Source organism: Nipponia nippon, unplaced genomic scaffold (genome assembly GCF_047370975.1).
Source record: "Nipponia nippon isolate SJK-2023a ecotype South Korea unplaced genomic scaffold, ASM4737097v1 scaffold_1, whole genome shotgun sequence".
Lineage (NCBI taxonomy): Eukaryota > Metazoa > Chordata > Aves > Pelecaniformes > Threskiornithidae > Nipponia > Nipponia nippon.
Window position 1 is genome coordinate 20,955,457 of NW_028262290.1, and position 19,074 is coordinate 20,974,530.

Sequence of the window (19,074 nt, forward strand, 5' to 3'; positions counted from 1 at the left end):
CCCCTAATATGTTTGTACATTCCCTTAAAACTATTTTATATGTCCATACAGAAAGAAAGTCTTAGAAAATGAGGATGACAGAAAAGGATATTTAAGCAATCACTATAAAGATGGAACATGGGTAACAGTTTTAAGCGGCAGAGGGACAGACTTAATAATCCTTTCCAAGCCTTTTTGCTATCATAAATTGTGATAAAGAACACAAGAGAAAGAATGAAGTCAAGCTCAAATAAGGAGATAATTCCTAACACTAACATCAATTAATAAAGAAATCATCCAGGCATTGAACCTGTTTCTGCTAACATCAGCAGCAAAATTCTCAGCAATTTTGTAAGATGACATCCAATGCAGAAAAATTAAAAGCTCCTTTATCAAACTAAATGCCCCAGTAATTTCCTCTGGGAATTAGGCTTTTTTTTTCTCACGTCATTCCTATTTTAAACAATATTCAATGAACTTTCATCTACACAGGTGAAACACCTCCCGTGAAACACCTCCCCTGTATTACACAAAACCATTAGGAGTTGGGACTTAGCATTAAGCTCATGTGACTTATAAATGAGAGTCTAATCTTATGACCAGAAAGCCCACTGTTAGCCCACTGGGTGATGCCTGTGAAGGGAGGGTGGAGACGAGAAACAGGAATAAAGATACATTCGGTATCCTCAGGGTATAATCACTGAGAAGCATTACTATATTCTTATGGACCAAAACCACCTCCATAACTTGTCAATCCATCTTCTTCACATTCCTTTTTCAGATTCTCTTCAGTTTATCAATTTTCACATTCTTTCCTGTACCTTCCAGGGGATTACTCTACACTACTAGAAGTCTATAAATGTCCCTCAGAAAAAAACAGACATACGAATTCCATTTTGTATATGGAATATTTGATGACTTCTACACTTTATATGTAAATATTTAAGTCCAGGTATAAAATGTGAGGAAGGCTAGAGAACTTCTCTGCTAGCTGGCTCACAGGAGAAAATGTAGTGGTTTCTTTCTCCTTTTATTCTCAGTTACATTTTTTCTGTTACACAGTGAATTTAAGACTCAATAGTGCATCAGGAATTAAACACTTCCAATGTGACATCATCTTTACATTTAATCCAGGAATTTTCTGACTGCTTAAATTTAGTGCCATTACAATTCTTAGCTCTAAATCATACTCTCAAGTAATCATTGTTTGCAACCATCAAATAACCAGATGAATTCAAGTATCCTTTCTCCAGCTGAAAATTTTTACGCTTAAAAGTTCAACATAAGAAAAGAAAATTGGAACCTAGAGCAAGAAGTTGGTCCAGCATGACTTATCATCCTCCACTAACCCAGCAGGCCAAAGAGAACTGTAAGAAAATAAATGCAAGACCCTTCAGCATAACATTTGATATAATGATATCAATCTTGTAGTTTTTCTTTTCCTGTTTGAAAAGTTATGCAAATTTTCTTTTCAACTCTCTATCACTATTATCATTTCAAGTGAACAGTAATCTGATAGTCTGTTTTATAGCCTCTTTGGAATATTCTTAAAAGACTAGGCTCTCTTTTCTTATTATATCAAAAGCAGCTATTATTAAACTCTGAAAGAGAGTTTAAAAGTCAGTAATTTTTATGAAAGAAATCAAGAAGACTGGGACAATCCCACTCAGCCTCATGGTATCACTGATCCATTTAGACACATAAAAGCAACACATTAAAAAGAATTGGCAAGTTTAAGAACAAACAGATGATGGAGATGCATATGCAGTAGGCAGTAATAAAGCAGCACTTCAGCACTGAAAACCTGAACTCATGCCTTTCATTAGCACAACGGAGCAAACATTTAACTATTGTATAAAGGCAAAACAAAAATAATCAGGACAAAACCCAAAACCCATTCTAGTAGATAAAGTAGTTCTATGCTGAAATAAAAACGCACACCCTCTGTATGACCCAACAGAAACTAAGACAGAAACAAAGAGGCAATAATAGCAATACGTCTTAATTTTGTGAATAAATTTTTGTTCAATCGTACACAAACACCACACAGAAATATGAATTATTATGTTTTGACTGTGGTCCATTATTATGGCAGATGAAATGCCAGCTGATGTGACTCATTAGACCTTCATCTGATACGCTTTTCCTTCACTGCAGAAATGGGAAGGGGATGAAGTGGTGGGCTCTAGCTGTGGTGTCTGCACTGTCCTCTTTGCTTGGCCATGACCTCAGAAGTAACCTTGGCAGAAGACAACGCTTTTAGAATAATATGTCACTTTACGCCCACTTTTTTCTAGCATGAATTGTGTGTCCAGATTTAGCCCCATCACATAAAGGCAATTAAAACACCACAAAAAACAATGTAAAAATCCAGGGTGAGAATAGAGGTCCTATCACTGACAAGCAGCCAGCACCAATGAGCAGAACCCAAGGAAAGCTTCCTCCAGACTGTAATCAGCCAGAAGTTTCATGCCCCGAGCAATGAGGATTCTTCTGATATTCCTTAGAAAAAACATCACTCTGTCTTACCAAAATCCTGAGTGTTTCATTACCGCTGAGTGAATGTGAAGCTCTATTCATACTCCCTCGACCTTTTGCCTCTGTGGCAGCAGCTCCACAGTTTAATTACTTTTTGTGTTAAAAAAATACATATGTTTTTGGTAGGCATAAAACCATCACCTTTTAAATTCTTTAAATGAATGTTTTGCCTTATAATGCAAAAAGAAGTATGAGCATTAAATTATCTTTTCTAGTGCCATCCATTGGTTTGTGTACCTTATCCTTTTCCCGCTCTTCCACTTCTAGTGATTCAAACAAACATATCATTGCCTATATTCCCCACTGACCTCTTCTACATTGTGAACATCAAGAACCAGCACAACGTTACTTCCCCGGTACAGACACAGCTCAGCTATCTCAAATTGGCATTGAAAATCAGGCCCTGGCAACAAAATACTCATTAACCAGATGCACATTTTTATATATTCACAGAGCTGATCAGACAGATAGGTCGGATCAGGAAGATTAGACAGATACGCTATTTTGAAAACCCAAATGCTATGTAAGGAACATCCAAATTAAAGAATTATTGTGAAGGTAATACTATACCCAGGGACAGCATATATGCAAACAGGCACATGTTCCTCTATCACATGACAGACAATATCACTGGTATTACCCTACCTAATTATATTTCAGTATAGGAAATGAAATCTTCCCTAATAAGTGACAAATGTTATAATTCTATCTTCTGTTCTTAACACTACTGATTGAAATTAAGACAGCCTCTAGGAATAGGGAAACCATGCTTCTCATGAAATAACTTGTTATTTTTTGGCATATTATCATATCAGCTCATTCACACTGGATTTTTGTTCCATTCCAACTAAGATACCACTTACTTAGATCCATAAAACAGTGTAAAGTTGCCATGAATATGAAAATGACTACAAATAGGAAACAAATTTAAGAACAGAAGAAACCTAACAGGAAGATTAATCTCATTCATACTCATAGACAAACCAAATACAGTTTCGAGAATATACATTTGAAGTTTCAGTTTAGGAAAGAACTTTCTCACTGAATCAAGGACAAGCATTACCTAGCTACCATGTTAGAAAATTATCCAAAATGTCAGTGGAAATGGATTCAGACGCTTGGGACAGGCAGAGACAATTTTAGAGAGTGTTATCCTGGCAGGTGCTAAGCAACTCTGGATGCTCCTTAACTCCTGCTTTTACCAGGTAATATGGTATGAAGAAACATCTAGCAGGATGATTTCTGGGCTTTCCAGTTCTAGCCCCTGGAAGCATTGCATCCACATATTATTGCCTATAACAAAACCAAGTGCAAATTTCAATCAAGAAACTACCTTGTAAGGCAAATTACAAAAACGTTTTCTTCAGAAGCAGCAGTATTGCCCTGAGCTGGCCTACCTTTATACTCAAGTAGATCAGTGCACAGGTGCATTTATTGGCTAAAAACAAGAAGCACGATACACAAAGAAATTGAGAGATGTTTTCTTTCAATTACTCTATCATCTTCTTCACGGTGTTATAAATGTAGCAACGTTAGATGTAAAATTGAAAAATAGAAAGTTTATTAGAAAAATAAAGCCCGACAGAATCACCTACAAAGAGCGTTATTCTGGCTCCACAACAACAGTTACCCTACAGTTCTGTTACGGGTTTTGTTTGTGTTCCTCTATCAATGGGTTTTGTATTGCAGTGATACCACATGATACCAAGGTAACGATGATATTTCTAGTACAACCTTTACTGAAAAGATACTAAGGGCAGTTTCAGAATTTTCTAATTGGAGAAGTTCCTTTCAAATTAATCAGATTAATCAAATATCGATAGAACTGGTAAAGTTTCATAAATTAATAAGCTAATCAATAGAGAAAATCTGTTGATGTTCAAGAGGACAGAGCCCCTGCGCTACAAGGAATATAGAACCATAGAATCACAGAATGGTTTGGGTTGGAAGGGACCTTTAAAGATCATCCAGTCCAAGCCCCCTGCCATGGGCAGGGAGATCTTTCGCTAGATTGGGTTGCTCAAAGCCCCATCCAACCTGACCTTGAACACTTCCAGGGATGGGGCATCCACAGCTTCTCTGGGCAACATGTTCCAGTATCTCACAATCCTCATCATAAAAAATGTCTTCCTTATATCCAATCTAAATCTACCCTCTTTCAGTTTAAAACCATTGTCCCTTGTCCTGTCACTACAGGCCTTGGTCAAAAGTCTTTCTCCATCTTTCTTACAAGCCCCCTTTAAGTATTGAAGGTCTCCCTGGAGCCTTCTCTTCTCCAGGATGAACAACCCCAACTCACTCAGCCTTTCTTCATAGGAGAGGTGTTCCAGCCCTCTGATCATTTTTGAGGCCTTCCTCTGGACCTACTCTACCAGGTCCATGTCTTTCTTGTACTAGGGACCCCAGAACTGAATATGGTACCTTGTGCCTGCAAAAACCTGGAGTATTAGCTACTGAAACTTTCAAGGTCCAGCTAGTCCCTACTTCCCTATGGTATGCTACCTGCTGCTCCCTTTCCTAAAGGAAAAAAAAAAGTCTTACTTTTCCCTCTTTATAAAAAAAATGCACAGTTTCTGTGAAGGGAGAGAGGAATGAGGAGGGACAGCTGCAATGTATACAAAATAAATTTTTAACTACCATATTTTGAATCGTACCTCAAAAAGAATGAAAAACACAAAATGATTTAAGATAGCATTTGTGTTCTTAAAAAGAAGGCAAAAACAATACTAGGAGAGGCAGTCTGAAAATGTTTGGGGTCCTAAGTATTGACCTGGAGCATAAAATACACTAGAGCAACGTGAAGTTAGGCAGCCTTCCCTCTCTGCTCTTCTTCCTTCTCTGATCACCTTCTCCTTCATTCTGCAGGCCACTATTCAGTTTTCCTTTTTCTATTTTTACTTCAAGTTGATGTTCTACACATAAATACTTCAGAAGAAACTAAAGCTTATTACTGTGATGTAAGACACGTGGAAAGTTTTCCCCATATTTAAAACATTTTAATTTCTGTTGTGCTACCTCTTTCCTTAATTTACAATCCTGAATCTATTCATTTTCCTAGAGCCATCAAAATGTTTATACATATGTAACTTCACTTTTTCTCAGCCCTGTCCCTTGTTTTTTTCATTCACCTTCTCATACTCCCCCCACTCCTTTCACCTCTCTTCTGTTTGTCTTCTTCCTTTATTCATTCAGTCTTCTTCTTGGCCATCATTTATTTACCATAATTTGCACAGAGAGGGAAAAAAAGGAAAGCAGAGTACTTACAACCAACTAGATGTTTGCAGAAAGGAGTTGTAACAGAAAATTTTATGGACATTTCATGACAAACAGATTGGGAAGTAATCAGCATCTGCAGGCCTGTGTACCGCTGAGGTGTAAGATGCAGCTCTGGCTGAACGATGCCCTGTCTTCCCGAAGGACCCCTGGATGGACATGGCTAACAGCAGGGCCCATTTGAAGTCCAGGAGCCCCATGCTGGCAAGCCATGAAATCCACGTTACAGAAAACATCTGTCATTATTTTCATCTTATAGATCATAGTCTTTAGAAGCAACAGACTCTGCACAAGCACAGTGAGAGACAGAAATCTGAGCCAGAGCACTAGATTCTAGTGCGTTTACCAAATACCGAATTTAAAGGTGGCTATTAAATGGCTCTTTCTCCTCCATCTGCCAAATATTTAACAAATTTTACTGGGTAAAACTATCTGGCCTGAATACCACTTTAGCTGCCAACATGTCATAAATCCAGATTTTTAGCACCACGGAATGCAGCCCTACCTACATTTAATGAAAAAGTAGAAGGACATTATTTTACCCTTGAATGCACCAATGCAATTTCTGTCGAAGCTAATGGACTACTCACAGTGGTAACTGCTGCTCTTCATAATTACTAGCTGTGGTCCCTGGGGACTTTAGACAAGACTCTACATTTGTGCAACATCCCATATATCTCATAATAAGTGCCACATTTACTGGCACTTTCAGGGATTGTCCATGGCCTAGGCGGGACCATGGGGCTTTGGGCAGATCATTTACCTCCCCTGTACTTTGGCACCTACCTGGAAAACAGCAGGTTACTCTGTGCGAAACCGAGAATAAAGTACATTAAAAGCTTTGAGAAATCACTAGTCAGTGGTAACTGAACCCTTATGTGTACCTATTGTACCTATGATTTTCAATTGCTGAACCCTACAGCTCATCTTTCTGAAGCTGAACGTCATCTTTACTTTACATCCACAACACATTCATAGAGGGCACCTCCCACCTCTTTACTTTCCTATTTACTAAAGCAGCAATTACCCTAATGTTATGTGTAGCAAGAAGGGTCAGGGTGTTGCCTTTTTTTAAATGGCATTACAAACACAACTGTACATTTCAGCAGGAAAGAAAACACAAACAAGACACTACACAAATATTAGAATACACATAATTTAACAGAGAAGATCCCAAATATTTGACAGCAGAAACGAGATTTTATTAAGGAACCATCTAGGTAATGCAACTTCTTATTTTTTATATATCCTCATATCACTGCTTTCACTAAAATGCAATGTTTTAAAATTAAAAAGGGCTCAGCTCCTCCACTCCCTCAGAAGGCATATGTAGAGATCCCACTGGGGAGGGAACAGCAGTGCCTGAAACCAAGTGATAACAGACCTGGTTCTGATCTCGCTTCGGCTGAGATGAAGCCCTTGTAGCACCACCAGGTTCAATGGGTTACGCCTCATGTACAATGACATGAGGCTACAGAGATCTCTCACTAGGAAGAAATACATACTACTGCAAACATGCGCAAAAAATTGCTGGAGATTCATGAGGCTGTAATCTTGCTGTAAGTCATGGGCCATCTGCATTTACATACACAAACCTGAGAGATTTTCATAAAGAAGTTACTACATGTAATCAAACCCTTTTGCAAACATTACAAGCAATGCTAGTTGATCTCGTCACTCCACTAATGCCTCAAAACATGGCTTCGCTTGGTGATTCCAGGCTGATCACCTCCAGCTAACTTTACAAGCAGCCAGGACCATCTGAGAAATACTTAATCAAAGGACTCATTGAAATTATGTTATATCCACTGGTCAAGGGCAAATTTTTTCCGTACAAAATGCATACAAGACAGTCAAAAGGACAATTTACTTAAGCCGGTAAGTAGTAATATCTGCAATGATGTACTGCAATAGTAGAACAACATGCACATTTGAGAGAAGAGCATCTTCTCATCTAGGTTACAACGCTTTTTAAAATAGAGCCGGAACAGCATTCACTTCCTTTGGGTTGCAGTGAATAGTTTGAAGGTTGAAATTACATTCTCTGTCGATCACTGGAAGACAGGCAAAGGGACAGACTATTGAAAATTTTCACAGTGTCCTTTTGGCTGCCTTCCAGTCCCATCTCCAAGTGGCTGCTATTTATTTAATGTAACTGGAGTCTACCCTTAGGATGAGTATCTTTCTTCCTGACAGTTTTTGTTCTTTCTCAAGGCAGGGAAGCAGCCACAGACCAACAAAGACTGCCTCTCCCCAAGCCTCCACCAAAGGGCTCGGGAATGGAACAAACAACACAGCCAAAATGCTGCTGCACGACCGTCTTGCAAACAAGCTTCCCTACAATTTCACTGAAAACGCAGAGGATATAACAGCTGAGGTTAGGATAATCCCAGAAACAGAAATGCTTTTCAATCAAAAATATTTTAAAATAGGAATGTGTTTTGCAGAAAACTTGTTCCAAAGCTGCAATACATGGTGACCAGTCAGAAAAAGATACTGTATTGCTAAAAGACTGTAAGCTATAGCTGATTCTTGTAGATAACAATGTGGGTATTTTTAATACAGACCACAGGCTAAACTGGCTGTCTGGCTGCATGTAAGAGCTTCATACTTTTAATCAGGGATTCCAGAACAAAACCTAACCTGCTTGAAGAGTCTTCAAAACCTTCGCACATAAAAGGTTAAATAAATTCTGTAAGTGGATAGTCCTGGGTTAATTGCTAACGTAATTATGCACTGTTTGTACGGACCAGATATTAAGGATATGGCAGTGCACAGGTTCAAAAGCATGGCTTAAAAAAGCAAACTCACAATAACATCCATCCATCTGTGTCTAACCTTCAGTGCCCTTGGGGCATACACTACACATGTAAGGGCAAGTTCTGCTATGTGATTGTTTTTCACGGCTACTGGCTTCAAAATTAGCCAAGCCTCTAACTGACCAATTTCTGTTGGTTGAGTTACAAGCTCTCCTGGCCATCAGGCTTAGCCAATTACCAAAGCTCCTCGCGGACTTTCTTCCCACTCTGCACTGCAGATGTTTGTGCAGCACAGAGGCTCTGATGCACACAATAAATTGGCACCTTCTGCTTGTTATATCTGCAAGAAGCAAAACACCACTGAGTTTAGCAGACATTTATGCTCCCCAAAATAGCCAGGGCTGATTCACGTTTACCCTGACTCACATAAGTTATCACAATCACATTACTTTCGGCAAAAACATCAGTTAAGAGGAATTTGTGTCAGGACACAAGCGGAGAACTATTCCATTACAGCATGCCTGTGCTGGGAAGTTCTTAACATCTTCAGCAATTCCCTTAGTAAATGTCAACAGCAACACCACAAAAAGCAAGCATACTAGTTTGTCTAAATATTAAGTAGAGCCTGAAACAGTTTCTAAAACGTCAACAAGAAAACCACACTCAAAACCAACATGATTTCTTTTTGTTGAAAACATAAATAGTCCTTATGTTCATTTGGAGAGCAAACGATGGGGAGTCAGCATGCATCTCAGAGAGAAGCAGAGATTGCCTCTTCACAGTATGCAAGGAACATATCATGCAAATAGAAAGTCTTTTGAGGGAAAGAAAAAAAAAGACACTATCTCTCTTTAGCATAAGACAAGCAATTGTGTAAAGATCTTGCTTTTAGAAGAAGAGGGAGGTCTAAGGTGATGGCTAATGGTTGCCAGTTACTGGGTTACTGTTTTCTGTACACAGTGAAGGGCTAGGTATCTTGCACTTAACATACTACTTATTTCTTTTACATACTGCATACTACAGTCACAAGACTCTAGTATTGACAACTGCACTAACAAACTCCACTTTCCAAACATACAACACTCTTGAGAAACCTTCTACACTTTATAATATGCTAATCAGTATTAGATATTTTAGTATTTTTATTATATAATATCTATTGTATCATTATTATTTATCATTATCGCCATTGTGTGATAATTAGCAGTGCTGCACTTGCTGCACTCTTTTTTATTGCAAATAAGCCCATATAAAATCAGCTGGAAGTTTGTTACCTCTGTCCTTTGCACCTAAGATGCAACATTTACTTGTGTATCAGAGAGCAAACAGCCACAGGCCCCATCCTTTCCATCTGGAGAGGACAGAAAGGCTGGAATGTGCGAAAGGACGTACCAAGCACAACTAGTATCCAGTACCAACAGGCCTGGAATTTACAGTTTTCGTAGAATTTTGCTAAGTAGGGAGTGGCTTTATTGCATAGAAATAGAAACCAAGCAGCAGTCAGCTTACTGTCCTTTCTTCGAAGCTTGTTTATTACCCTGCAAAAATCTGGAAAAGCCAATCACCTGCAATACTCTAGATAATCCCACATGGTTCTCCCTCCTCTAGCTGGCAGCAGGCAAGCCCTTCTTGAGCTCCCCCTTCACTAAGTCTCTTTCTCTTACATCCAGCTCTCCACAGCCAGGTCTAACAGTGAAACCCTGTTTAGCCCTGTTTAAGATAAAACTTCTCTACCATGTCTCAGCCTTCCTGAAAAGCGCCACGAGAGGACACAGGGCCTTCAGCACAGGTTAGCCAATAAACTACTTTTATTCCTGGTTCTTCCACTTGTGCGTCTGGGAAACAGAACAGCATCTGATTCTTTTAACATCAATTAATTACCAGGAGGCTGCAACACTTAGCTTCTTCAGGTTCAATAGTTTGTTTGCTATTGGCATTATAAATAAGGACAGAACTTAATAGAGTATAAATGTGCAGTTGTGCTTGAAATATTTTAGGAATTTGTCATCTAAAAATTAAAATAAATTCACTGTTAATAATACAATATAGTTATTCTGCCATTACGAGTTTCCATGCTTACCACATCTCCAATGATTTACAGATTCTCTTTTTTTTTCTTTTCCAAACAAGCACAAGGATAGTTTTCACTGCTAGAACACTTGAGCTGGAAGCTGAAAGTCAGGTTAGATGCTTACTCATCAATTAGTAATTAGGATTTTGCAGGTCAGGTTCTGCCCCAGTGTCAGCTGTCAAATTACCTTTTACTGCAGCCATGTTAAAAACACACCCACATCCACACCCTGTATTTATAATTATAAATGTAACTGCTTTTATCCATGGGAGTTGAAAGGTCACTGGACAGGAAGAGGACAGGTTGGGAACAGGACTGAGCTCAGCTCTTCATTTTAATTTGTTCTAATGAAAGTGGACAAGAAATCCACTCACTATCCTCACAGCTGTTAACGTCTTACCCTAAACAGGAACAAAAGCCCACAGTCATGACTTTTGTGAACAGCAGACACGAGTATTAAAATAAAGGCAATTCTATCTTTCTGTTTTGTCCATAATCTACACTTTGGAATTAAAAGTATGAAGAAAAAAAAATATTCCAGCTCAACAGGCAGCAGTCACAGAGCAAAGAGCTCTCCAGTTGGTGCTCGAGTTCATGATGAAATAGTGATTTGTGAGGAAAAAAAAGCTGATACTCGGCATCAGTTTCAGGGGATAGAAAGAATTCTCCCTCCCCTGCCACACACACAGATGCTGTACCTCTTCCGGATCCTGCTGATAACATACGCTCCTGAGGCATTTTCTGTTATCATCACAGAGTGCAGACATGCTATGCCAGCCTTCTCTAGTATTCCCAATTTCCTATAACCACCACAGGGTTCCACACATTTAATCTGCTTTATATCTTCAAATGCAGTTTACTAATTTGGGAAATTTAAGGGAATGTATTTAATTCAAAGGAGGTTTATGAGCATTTGTACTTACAAGGTGTTTTGAGAATGAGTTATTTCATAGAGAAGACCCATGTGAATAGAGTACGACAAAGATCATTCTTCTTCTCAGCTGCCCCCCTCAAATCTCTAATTCCCACTAGAATGGCTGGAATATGCCCAGGACAAAGCCTCTATTACTATTCAAGCCCATTCCTACCTGTGACCACGACAAGACATGAAGTTCTGCTGCAAAGACAGCTGGCAGCTGAGACAACATTGATCGGATGCACAGCAGTCTTGTTTCCAACTGCTGCTTCTGCTACTGATGTGGATGATAGACTTTTAATATAAAGGAGTGAGTCTGGTCCCTAAAGATTATGTGGAGCAGGAAGAGAGCTTCCCAGGTTCCTGACAACATTTTGAGTCTATACATCACTTTCTATTACTGTTTCTGCAATAAAAAAGGTCTGACAACAGGACTAGTGATACCTGTAAAGTTAAGGACATTTGCAGAACTAAAGGCAAAATGTGAAGTTATAAAAATATTGAAAAGGCATCACATTTTTAAAGCAAGTCTCCATTTAACCGCATTTAACCTCATTATAATCCATATAACATACTCCACTTTCTCTTTGAAAGGAGATGCATTGGTCCCACAGGATTCAGCCATTCTTTTTGAATTAGTAAGTATTTCTTTCAGGGCCCACAGGGAGAGCCCTGAAACACAAGGAGGAAAACAACCCTCCTATTCAGAGAAAGAGCAGCAGAAAAGCACAAAAGATGCTCTCACTTTGTGAGTGGCTTTGATTAAAGCAGGACAGAAACCCAGAATGGCCAAGGAGGGGCTATCAAGTGACAGAAGAGGGATGGAAACGGTGGGAGAGAGGCCTTTGATAACAAGTAATGTTGTGATGCCTTTTATCTCCAGTGCTGAAGACGCTGGGCCCAGAGCATTTAAATAGATTGACTGCTACTGTACACTGATGTCAGTGTAAATCACTACAGCACAGTAAGCTTCACCATGACATCTACAAGAACAATTTCAAATTCAGTATTAAAACTGCATAGCACCACTGAATTCAGAACCCTGCTGCTTCATTGGTTTTTGACAGGGTTGTATGGATGTAAGCTTAGGCGGTAAGTACGTATTACTTTTTCGTCCCAGCTGTGCTGGGTGAGAAGGTTACAGGCCCAAGACCTGCCAGTTTAGCTGACCATTCTGCACATCATTTCAGCTGTAAATGGTCTTGGGTTAAATCCCTTTCTCCAGAAAATGTTTAGAGAGTGACAACCAGAAGCTGGAGCAGAATCAGAAAAAACTGTGTACCCACATCCAAGTGTGGAGTCTGGTCACTCTTCTGAATTTGGAAACCCCCTTGTTGCTACTTGTTATTTCTGAATTTTGCCCAAAATAAAACCGTAACTTAGAAACATTTCTTCCCGTTTCTAATTGTGAAGAGTTTTATGAAGCATCACGTAACATCCACAAAATCATGAACGTCATCAACTGACATTATAGGCAAGTGCAATAGCTGTAAACTCACAAGGCAAAAAATACAAATAAAAGAAATCCTAGTATTTTCTTGAGTTCTATTTGAGGAAAGACGTTTTCCCCCGCAAAATGTTTCCTGTTACTCTGATTAAATCCATTAATTCACTGTAATGTGAACAGCACTTGAAGCTCCATTGATCAGTGTGATCATTGCTGACATTTTCACATTAGCTTATATGGGTTTAGCATTATTCTTAACTTGATTCTTGTGCTTTCAGAGGACAAGTCATTACTAAGGATTTTATTATGCACAGCCACATTAAAATTATTTTTCAGTATTTTCCATTATCTCATTGAACCTTCTAGAACAATGTCGGCTATCCTCAAGCATTCTGAAAACTAAACTCAGACTTTGCACTGCTTTTTTTTACATACATAAATAATGCAAAATGGTATCAGATTTTCTCCAAATATGCTAAGAATAACAGTCTACAATTGAAATTTTAGGTTGGGTACCAGCATGAAGACATATGAGGGAATATTGGTAAGGATACCCAACAGGACCGAGTTTCCTGTTCTTCACCTGCTATCATCAGAACACGTACTTGTACGATGGACACACTTAAACCCTAGCCATAATTCGGTTCAGAAAGCAACAGGCCTGAGCAACAGGCCTCACACCCTGTGGTGAATCTGCGAGCTGGAAAGCTCCTGGCTCACGTACAAGGGAGTGAAGGTGCCTTGGAAAAATCTTTCAAAAGGTGGATTTGAAATCCAAAAATGCAAGATAACTGAAGTACAGAACAAGATACCAGAGCTAAAACAAAGACATCTATCTTGTCTGTACTATTGACTAGCAGCCAGCTACTTCACTCCATAAATGTTACCATCAGGATGGACCCAATTTGAGCTCTCCCTGAATTGCAGCTAGACTGCATGCCAGGTGACTCTCCCCTTGAGCAGGGACGCCTCTCAAGGTTTGGGCCTCCTTACCTGAGACTAAGAGATCCTTCCTTACCCAAGGCAGAGAGATTCCTCACTCGTGAACAGATCTTTGGTAAATGACTGATAGTGTGCTGAATTAATACTAATGAAACATTACTAATCCATGTAGCTACTCAATATTATTATAAACATTGTATAGATAATTCCATTAGGCATAAACCGTTGTCCAAGTCTGAGACTAAGATTGGATCCAGCTACATCTAGGCTCCACAAGGAGTTTAGAAAGCAATGGGGTCCATTCTGAACCTCATGACTCAACGGGACACTGCTCCTTACTCTTTGCATCTCCGGCCTCTGTGTGAATCATTCTAACTCAATTCTAACTCAATTTTCCTTTGTATGTTTCTTCCATGCAGTAATTTATAAGGTGAACCTTGCCATCAAACTTCTCGAACCTTGTCAAACCACTGTTAAACGTTGTTAATTGAACTCTGTCACATTATTATTTTACGTCAATAGAACACATTGCTGCTTCTCTCTTTTGAGTGAGGTACATTCCACTCATCCAAGACAACTCGGAAACCGGTAGAGCTAACCCTTCCAATGGATAATACCAATGCACATCCCACCGCAGGGACTTCTTTTCAGTGGCTGAGGAACACATTTGCTGGAGCCCATCAACATCCTGCAACAGAAGAACCTTCTGCCTCAAGTCCAATGAGTCTGGCTGTGTGATGGACAGGCAGTTAAGTCTGTGTCAAAGCAGCTGGAGAATACATACATCTTTATAAATACATAATTTTTATTCAGGTTTCCAGTTTGCTTACTATAGCACAATTCAGTCAGTATGGCAACTGCTCTATGAAACTGAGTCATGGGTCAGCAATTGGGGCTGAATCCATCCTTTGGAAACTAAGTACCACTACATTTTAACCAGCAAGTTAGCCAGATCAGCAGATTTTTGGGCAACAGCCTGAGAGTTAACTACTGAAGTTTTGGGCCAAAAAATTCTCACTGGTAAAGGAGACACTGGTGCTGTCCAGGAGCAGGCTTGGGCTGATTCTTCACTGTTTGAACTGAACACACTTAGTTCTGCAAGAAGAGCGTTCCTTGTGCGATCCACAAGTCTTGAAGCCAATGGGTAATGTTATCTTTAAGACTTAGACTTGATTTAAATTAAGACCTATTTAGTTACTTTTTCCAGTCATTCAAGATATATTTAATCAGCTCTACACCATCACTGTGTCTTGAAGTAGGGAACATAAGGTTTTGGAGCTGCTGGCTGAAGACCCGAACAGCTATGTGCTGACAGGAGACAGGGTGTAGGTTGCAACCCCAGCTCATCCTGGAGCTGCTACTCTGTGAGCAGCCTTTGATGGCCATATCTCTGCCATCTGTATTTCTGCTTATTGGACTCTGCCCATCTTGCTAGAGGGCGCAAGAAGACTTACCAAAACCAGAATAATTCTGTTTCTGTTGACTCCAACAGTTATGGTTTAAAATAAAAAATAAAACTAAAAAACACCATCACCACATTGGCTAGGACTCCAATTTGGGCAAAACTACGGACTCCAGATAAACAGGGTTTGTGACCTTTGGTACCAAGTCCCTGCTTCCACAGCATTTAAATATATTACTAATTCTAAATATGTGAAAATTGCACCTCTGTCCATAAAAGAATCTCTCCCAGTAAGTCAACCAGGCCTGCTCTTTCTCTGAGACTGGAACATTGAAATGCATTACAGCATACCTTCTGTCTCCCATCATAACAAGAAGCACAAAATTTCCAGTATGTTATAAAAATATTGGTTACATAGGCTAGTCTTTACATAAAGTTAGGACTCAGAGAAGACTACTTGCTGCCTCAGAATGAGTACAAGGGTAAAAATGTAAAGGTTTAGGACACATTAACTACATATCCAAGATACAGCATTAATACCCTCAATTCCTAAGAGTGTTGTTACATAAAGTTGTTCGAAATTATGGCACATAATTGTAGAATCACAGAACAATTTACGCTTGAGGGGACCTTTCGCATTTACCTGTTCTAACACCTCGCTCAAAGCAGGGCTAGCTTTGAAGACAGATCTAACTCTGAAGTCAGGACAAGACAGGACTTTGTCCAGTCAACTCTTGTGTATCTCCAAGGAAGGACATGGTCAGCAGGACAAGACAAGTCTTGTCTTCCCTCTACTCAGCACCAGTGAGACGACATCAGAGTACTGAGTCCAGCACTTTAGGTTCCCCAGTGCAAGAAAGACATTGACAAAGTGGCGCCAGAAGAACTGGTTTCTCCAAACACTAGCAACTGTTTTCCTCCAATACCAGTACCAAACAAAATCAGTATCAATTTCTGACCGATCTAGTAGAAACTGTAGTCTTTTTTGCCATTGGAAAATATTGTTCCTTAAGGTTCTGAGGAATAATTACATTTTTGGGCCAGAGGTATACCTGACATTTCTGATGGTCAGTTTCTCGTTATCCCATTCCAAAATTTGATTTTTTCTATTAAATTTCCATTCCAAACAGAGCCATTTGATTCTAAAGCTGATGCTCCCAAACAAGTATACCTCTTGCCTTCCGTATTGACTTTTACTCCCAAATCTTGTATCACATTTGTATGTTTAGAGCTTCCTGGATGCAGCTTTCAAGTACATGAATTCCTTCTATAAAAAGGCAGCACAAGGACATACAGTTTGTTTCAGTGTCACAGTCCCCTTTCAAATGTCACAGAGAACTCTCACCGTGAATAACTTGTACCTGTCTCAAGGGGATTTTCATAGACGTTACAGGAAACAAATCAGCTTTAAGCAATGCCCGTGTGCAACATATCGCATTTTTATTCATTTCTGTACACCTTCAAACTTCTGCTACATGGCACATGTAATTTATGTGCAACAGTCCCTGCTTCTTTCTCAGCATACTAACACTCAGGTACTCACAGAATGAAACAGCTGCACGTACCAAACTAACATCAGTTGCTATAGTTACATTAGCTTCAACACAATATACGTTTTAGCTTGCAATATTTTTGAACATCCTCTGTGTGAGAAAAATAGTACAATATCACATCACTAAAAATATCTACAAATATACAAATTATACAGCAGGAGAAAGAATATGCCACAGGTCAGGATGGCCGAGCGGTCTAAGGCGCTGCGTTCAGGTCGCAGTCTCCCCTGGAGGCGTGGGTTCGAATCCCACTTCTGACAGTTCCCTTTTGGGGCTAAGTTCCCTTTTGGGGCTACCTCTGGCTGGTGAGCTGTCACCAGCGGTTCTTCCTCAGGGCTCAATCCTAGGGCCAAGCCTCTTCCATATATTTATCAAGGATCTGGACGTGGGAGTTGAATGCACCATTAGCAAGTTTGCTGACGATACCAAACTGGGAAGTGCTGCTAACTCTCTTGAGGGAGAGGAGGCCTTGCAGAGGGATCTGGATATATTGGAGCATTGGGCTATGATTAATGGGACGAAATTTAACAAGTCCAAATGCTGGATCCTGCACCCAGGACGGGGTAATGCCGGGCACGAGTGTAAGTAGGGAGAGGAGCGGCTGGAGAGCAGCCCTGCGGAGAGGGATCTGGGGGTGCCGGTGGACAGCAGGCTCAGCAGGAGCCAGCGGTGCGCCCTGCCAGCCAAGGGGGCAACCCGTATCCTGGGGTGCATCAAACACAGCATGACCAGCCGGGCAAAAGAGGTGATTGTCCCACTGTATTCAGCGTTGGTGCGGCCTCACCTTGAGCACTGTGTGCTGTTCTGGGCCCCAGAGTTTAAGGAGGATGTGAAGGTCCTTGAATGTGTCCAGAGGAGGGCAGCAAAGGTGGTGGAAGGGCTGGAAGGCATGTCCTGTGAGGAGCAGCTAAGGACTTGGGGCTTGTCTGGTTTGGAGAAAAAGAGGCTGAGGGGCGACCTCATTGCTCTCTACAGCTTGTTGAGGCGGGGAGGTGGAGAGGGAGGCGCTGATCTCTTCTCCCTGGGATCCAGTGATAGGACGCATGGGAATGGTTCAAAGCTGCACCAGGGGAGGTGTAGACTGGACCTTAGGAAGCATTTGTTTACTGAGAGGGTGGTCGAACACTGGAACAGGCTTCCTAGAGAGGTGATCGATGCCCCAAGCCTGTCAGTGTTTGAGGCATTTGTTCAATGCCCTTAATAACGTGTTTTAACTTGGTCAGCCCTGAGTTGGTCAGGCAGTTGGACTAGATGCTCGTTGTAGGTCACTTCCAACTGAAATATTCTATTCTATTCTATTCTATTCTATTCTATTCTATTCTATTCTATTCTATTCTATTCTATTCTATTCTAAAAAAGAATGGGGTCTTAAATTAAAATGGGAGATCTAATTGTCTCAGCCTAGAGAAGGGTGCAGTTCAGCATCCAACCCCCAAAATCTGGCAGGGTTTCTGTGTCCTCCCCACCACCATGCCTGCACTAGCCCTGTGTCTTCCCTGCACTAACTCTGATGCTGGGTGTCAAGCTATATGCCTCACTGACGTAGCAAGAAACGTTACTCCCCTGAGCTGGTCTTCTGCTGCTTTAGGGAGTGGGAGCCACTTGCCAGGCCATCACCTGGAAAGCTGTGGCACTTGCTTAAGTAACAGGAGCCGGGGAGTGTGTGTAGCAGAGCATGAGAGGGAAAAAACAGAACCTCCCTCCCTCCCCTTTTTGCCAGAGGTGAGCTGTCATTTTGGCTACAGATGTTTCCTAAAACTGCAGCTTCAATCTCAAAACTAGCTTTTTTTTTTTCTTCTAACTTGCACTCCCAAATACTTTGGATATTGCATTATGTTCTTGTTTTGTTAAAATTTAAAAACCTCTCAAAAGCACGTATGAATCAGTAAATGAATTAAATTTTCACATTACATATTTAGGGTTAAGTACACATTAAGTGACATTCTGGAATACAAAGTATTTCTAAAAAACAAGGTCACAAACATCAGTCACAACAAGACTCTTCCCATGAATGAAGTGGAAGACTAGGATTTTTAGTGCCATAAGCCGTAAATGTTAAATATCGGTACTGCAAACGCTCAGCAGACATGCAGTGATGACCTCTGAACACACATAGCACTAGATCATTATAAATTTGCAGCTAAAAAAGATGAATTATTGAATTATTCCAGAGGAAGAAAGAGACTGAGGGAGT

The 19,074-nt window shown here is 40.2% G+C and overlaps 1 protein-coding gene and 1 non-coding gene across 6 annotated transcripts in view; one reads left to right on the forward strand and one right to left on the reverse strand.

Annotated features, from left to right (window-relative positions):
- OXR1 (oxidation resistance 1) overlaps positions 1–19,074 on the reverse strand; it is a 301,246-nt gene that overhangs the window by 223,452 nt on the left and 58,720 nt on the right. The gene's annotated exons all lie outside the window — the stretch shown is intronic.
- Positions 17,058–17,140, forward strand: TRNAL-CAG (transfer RNA leucine (anticodon CAG)). Its single transcript has one exon. It is a non-coding gene; the product is annotated as a tRNA-Leu (tRNA).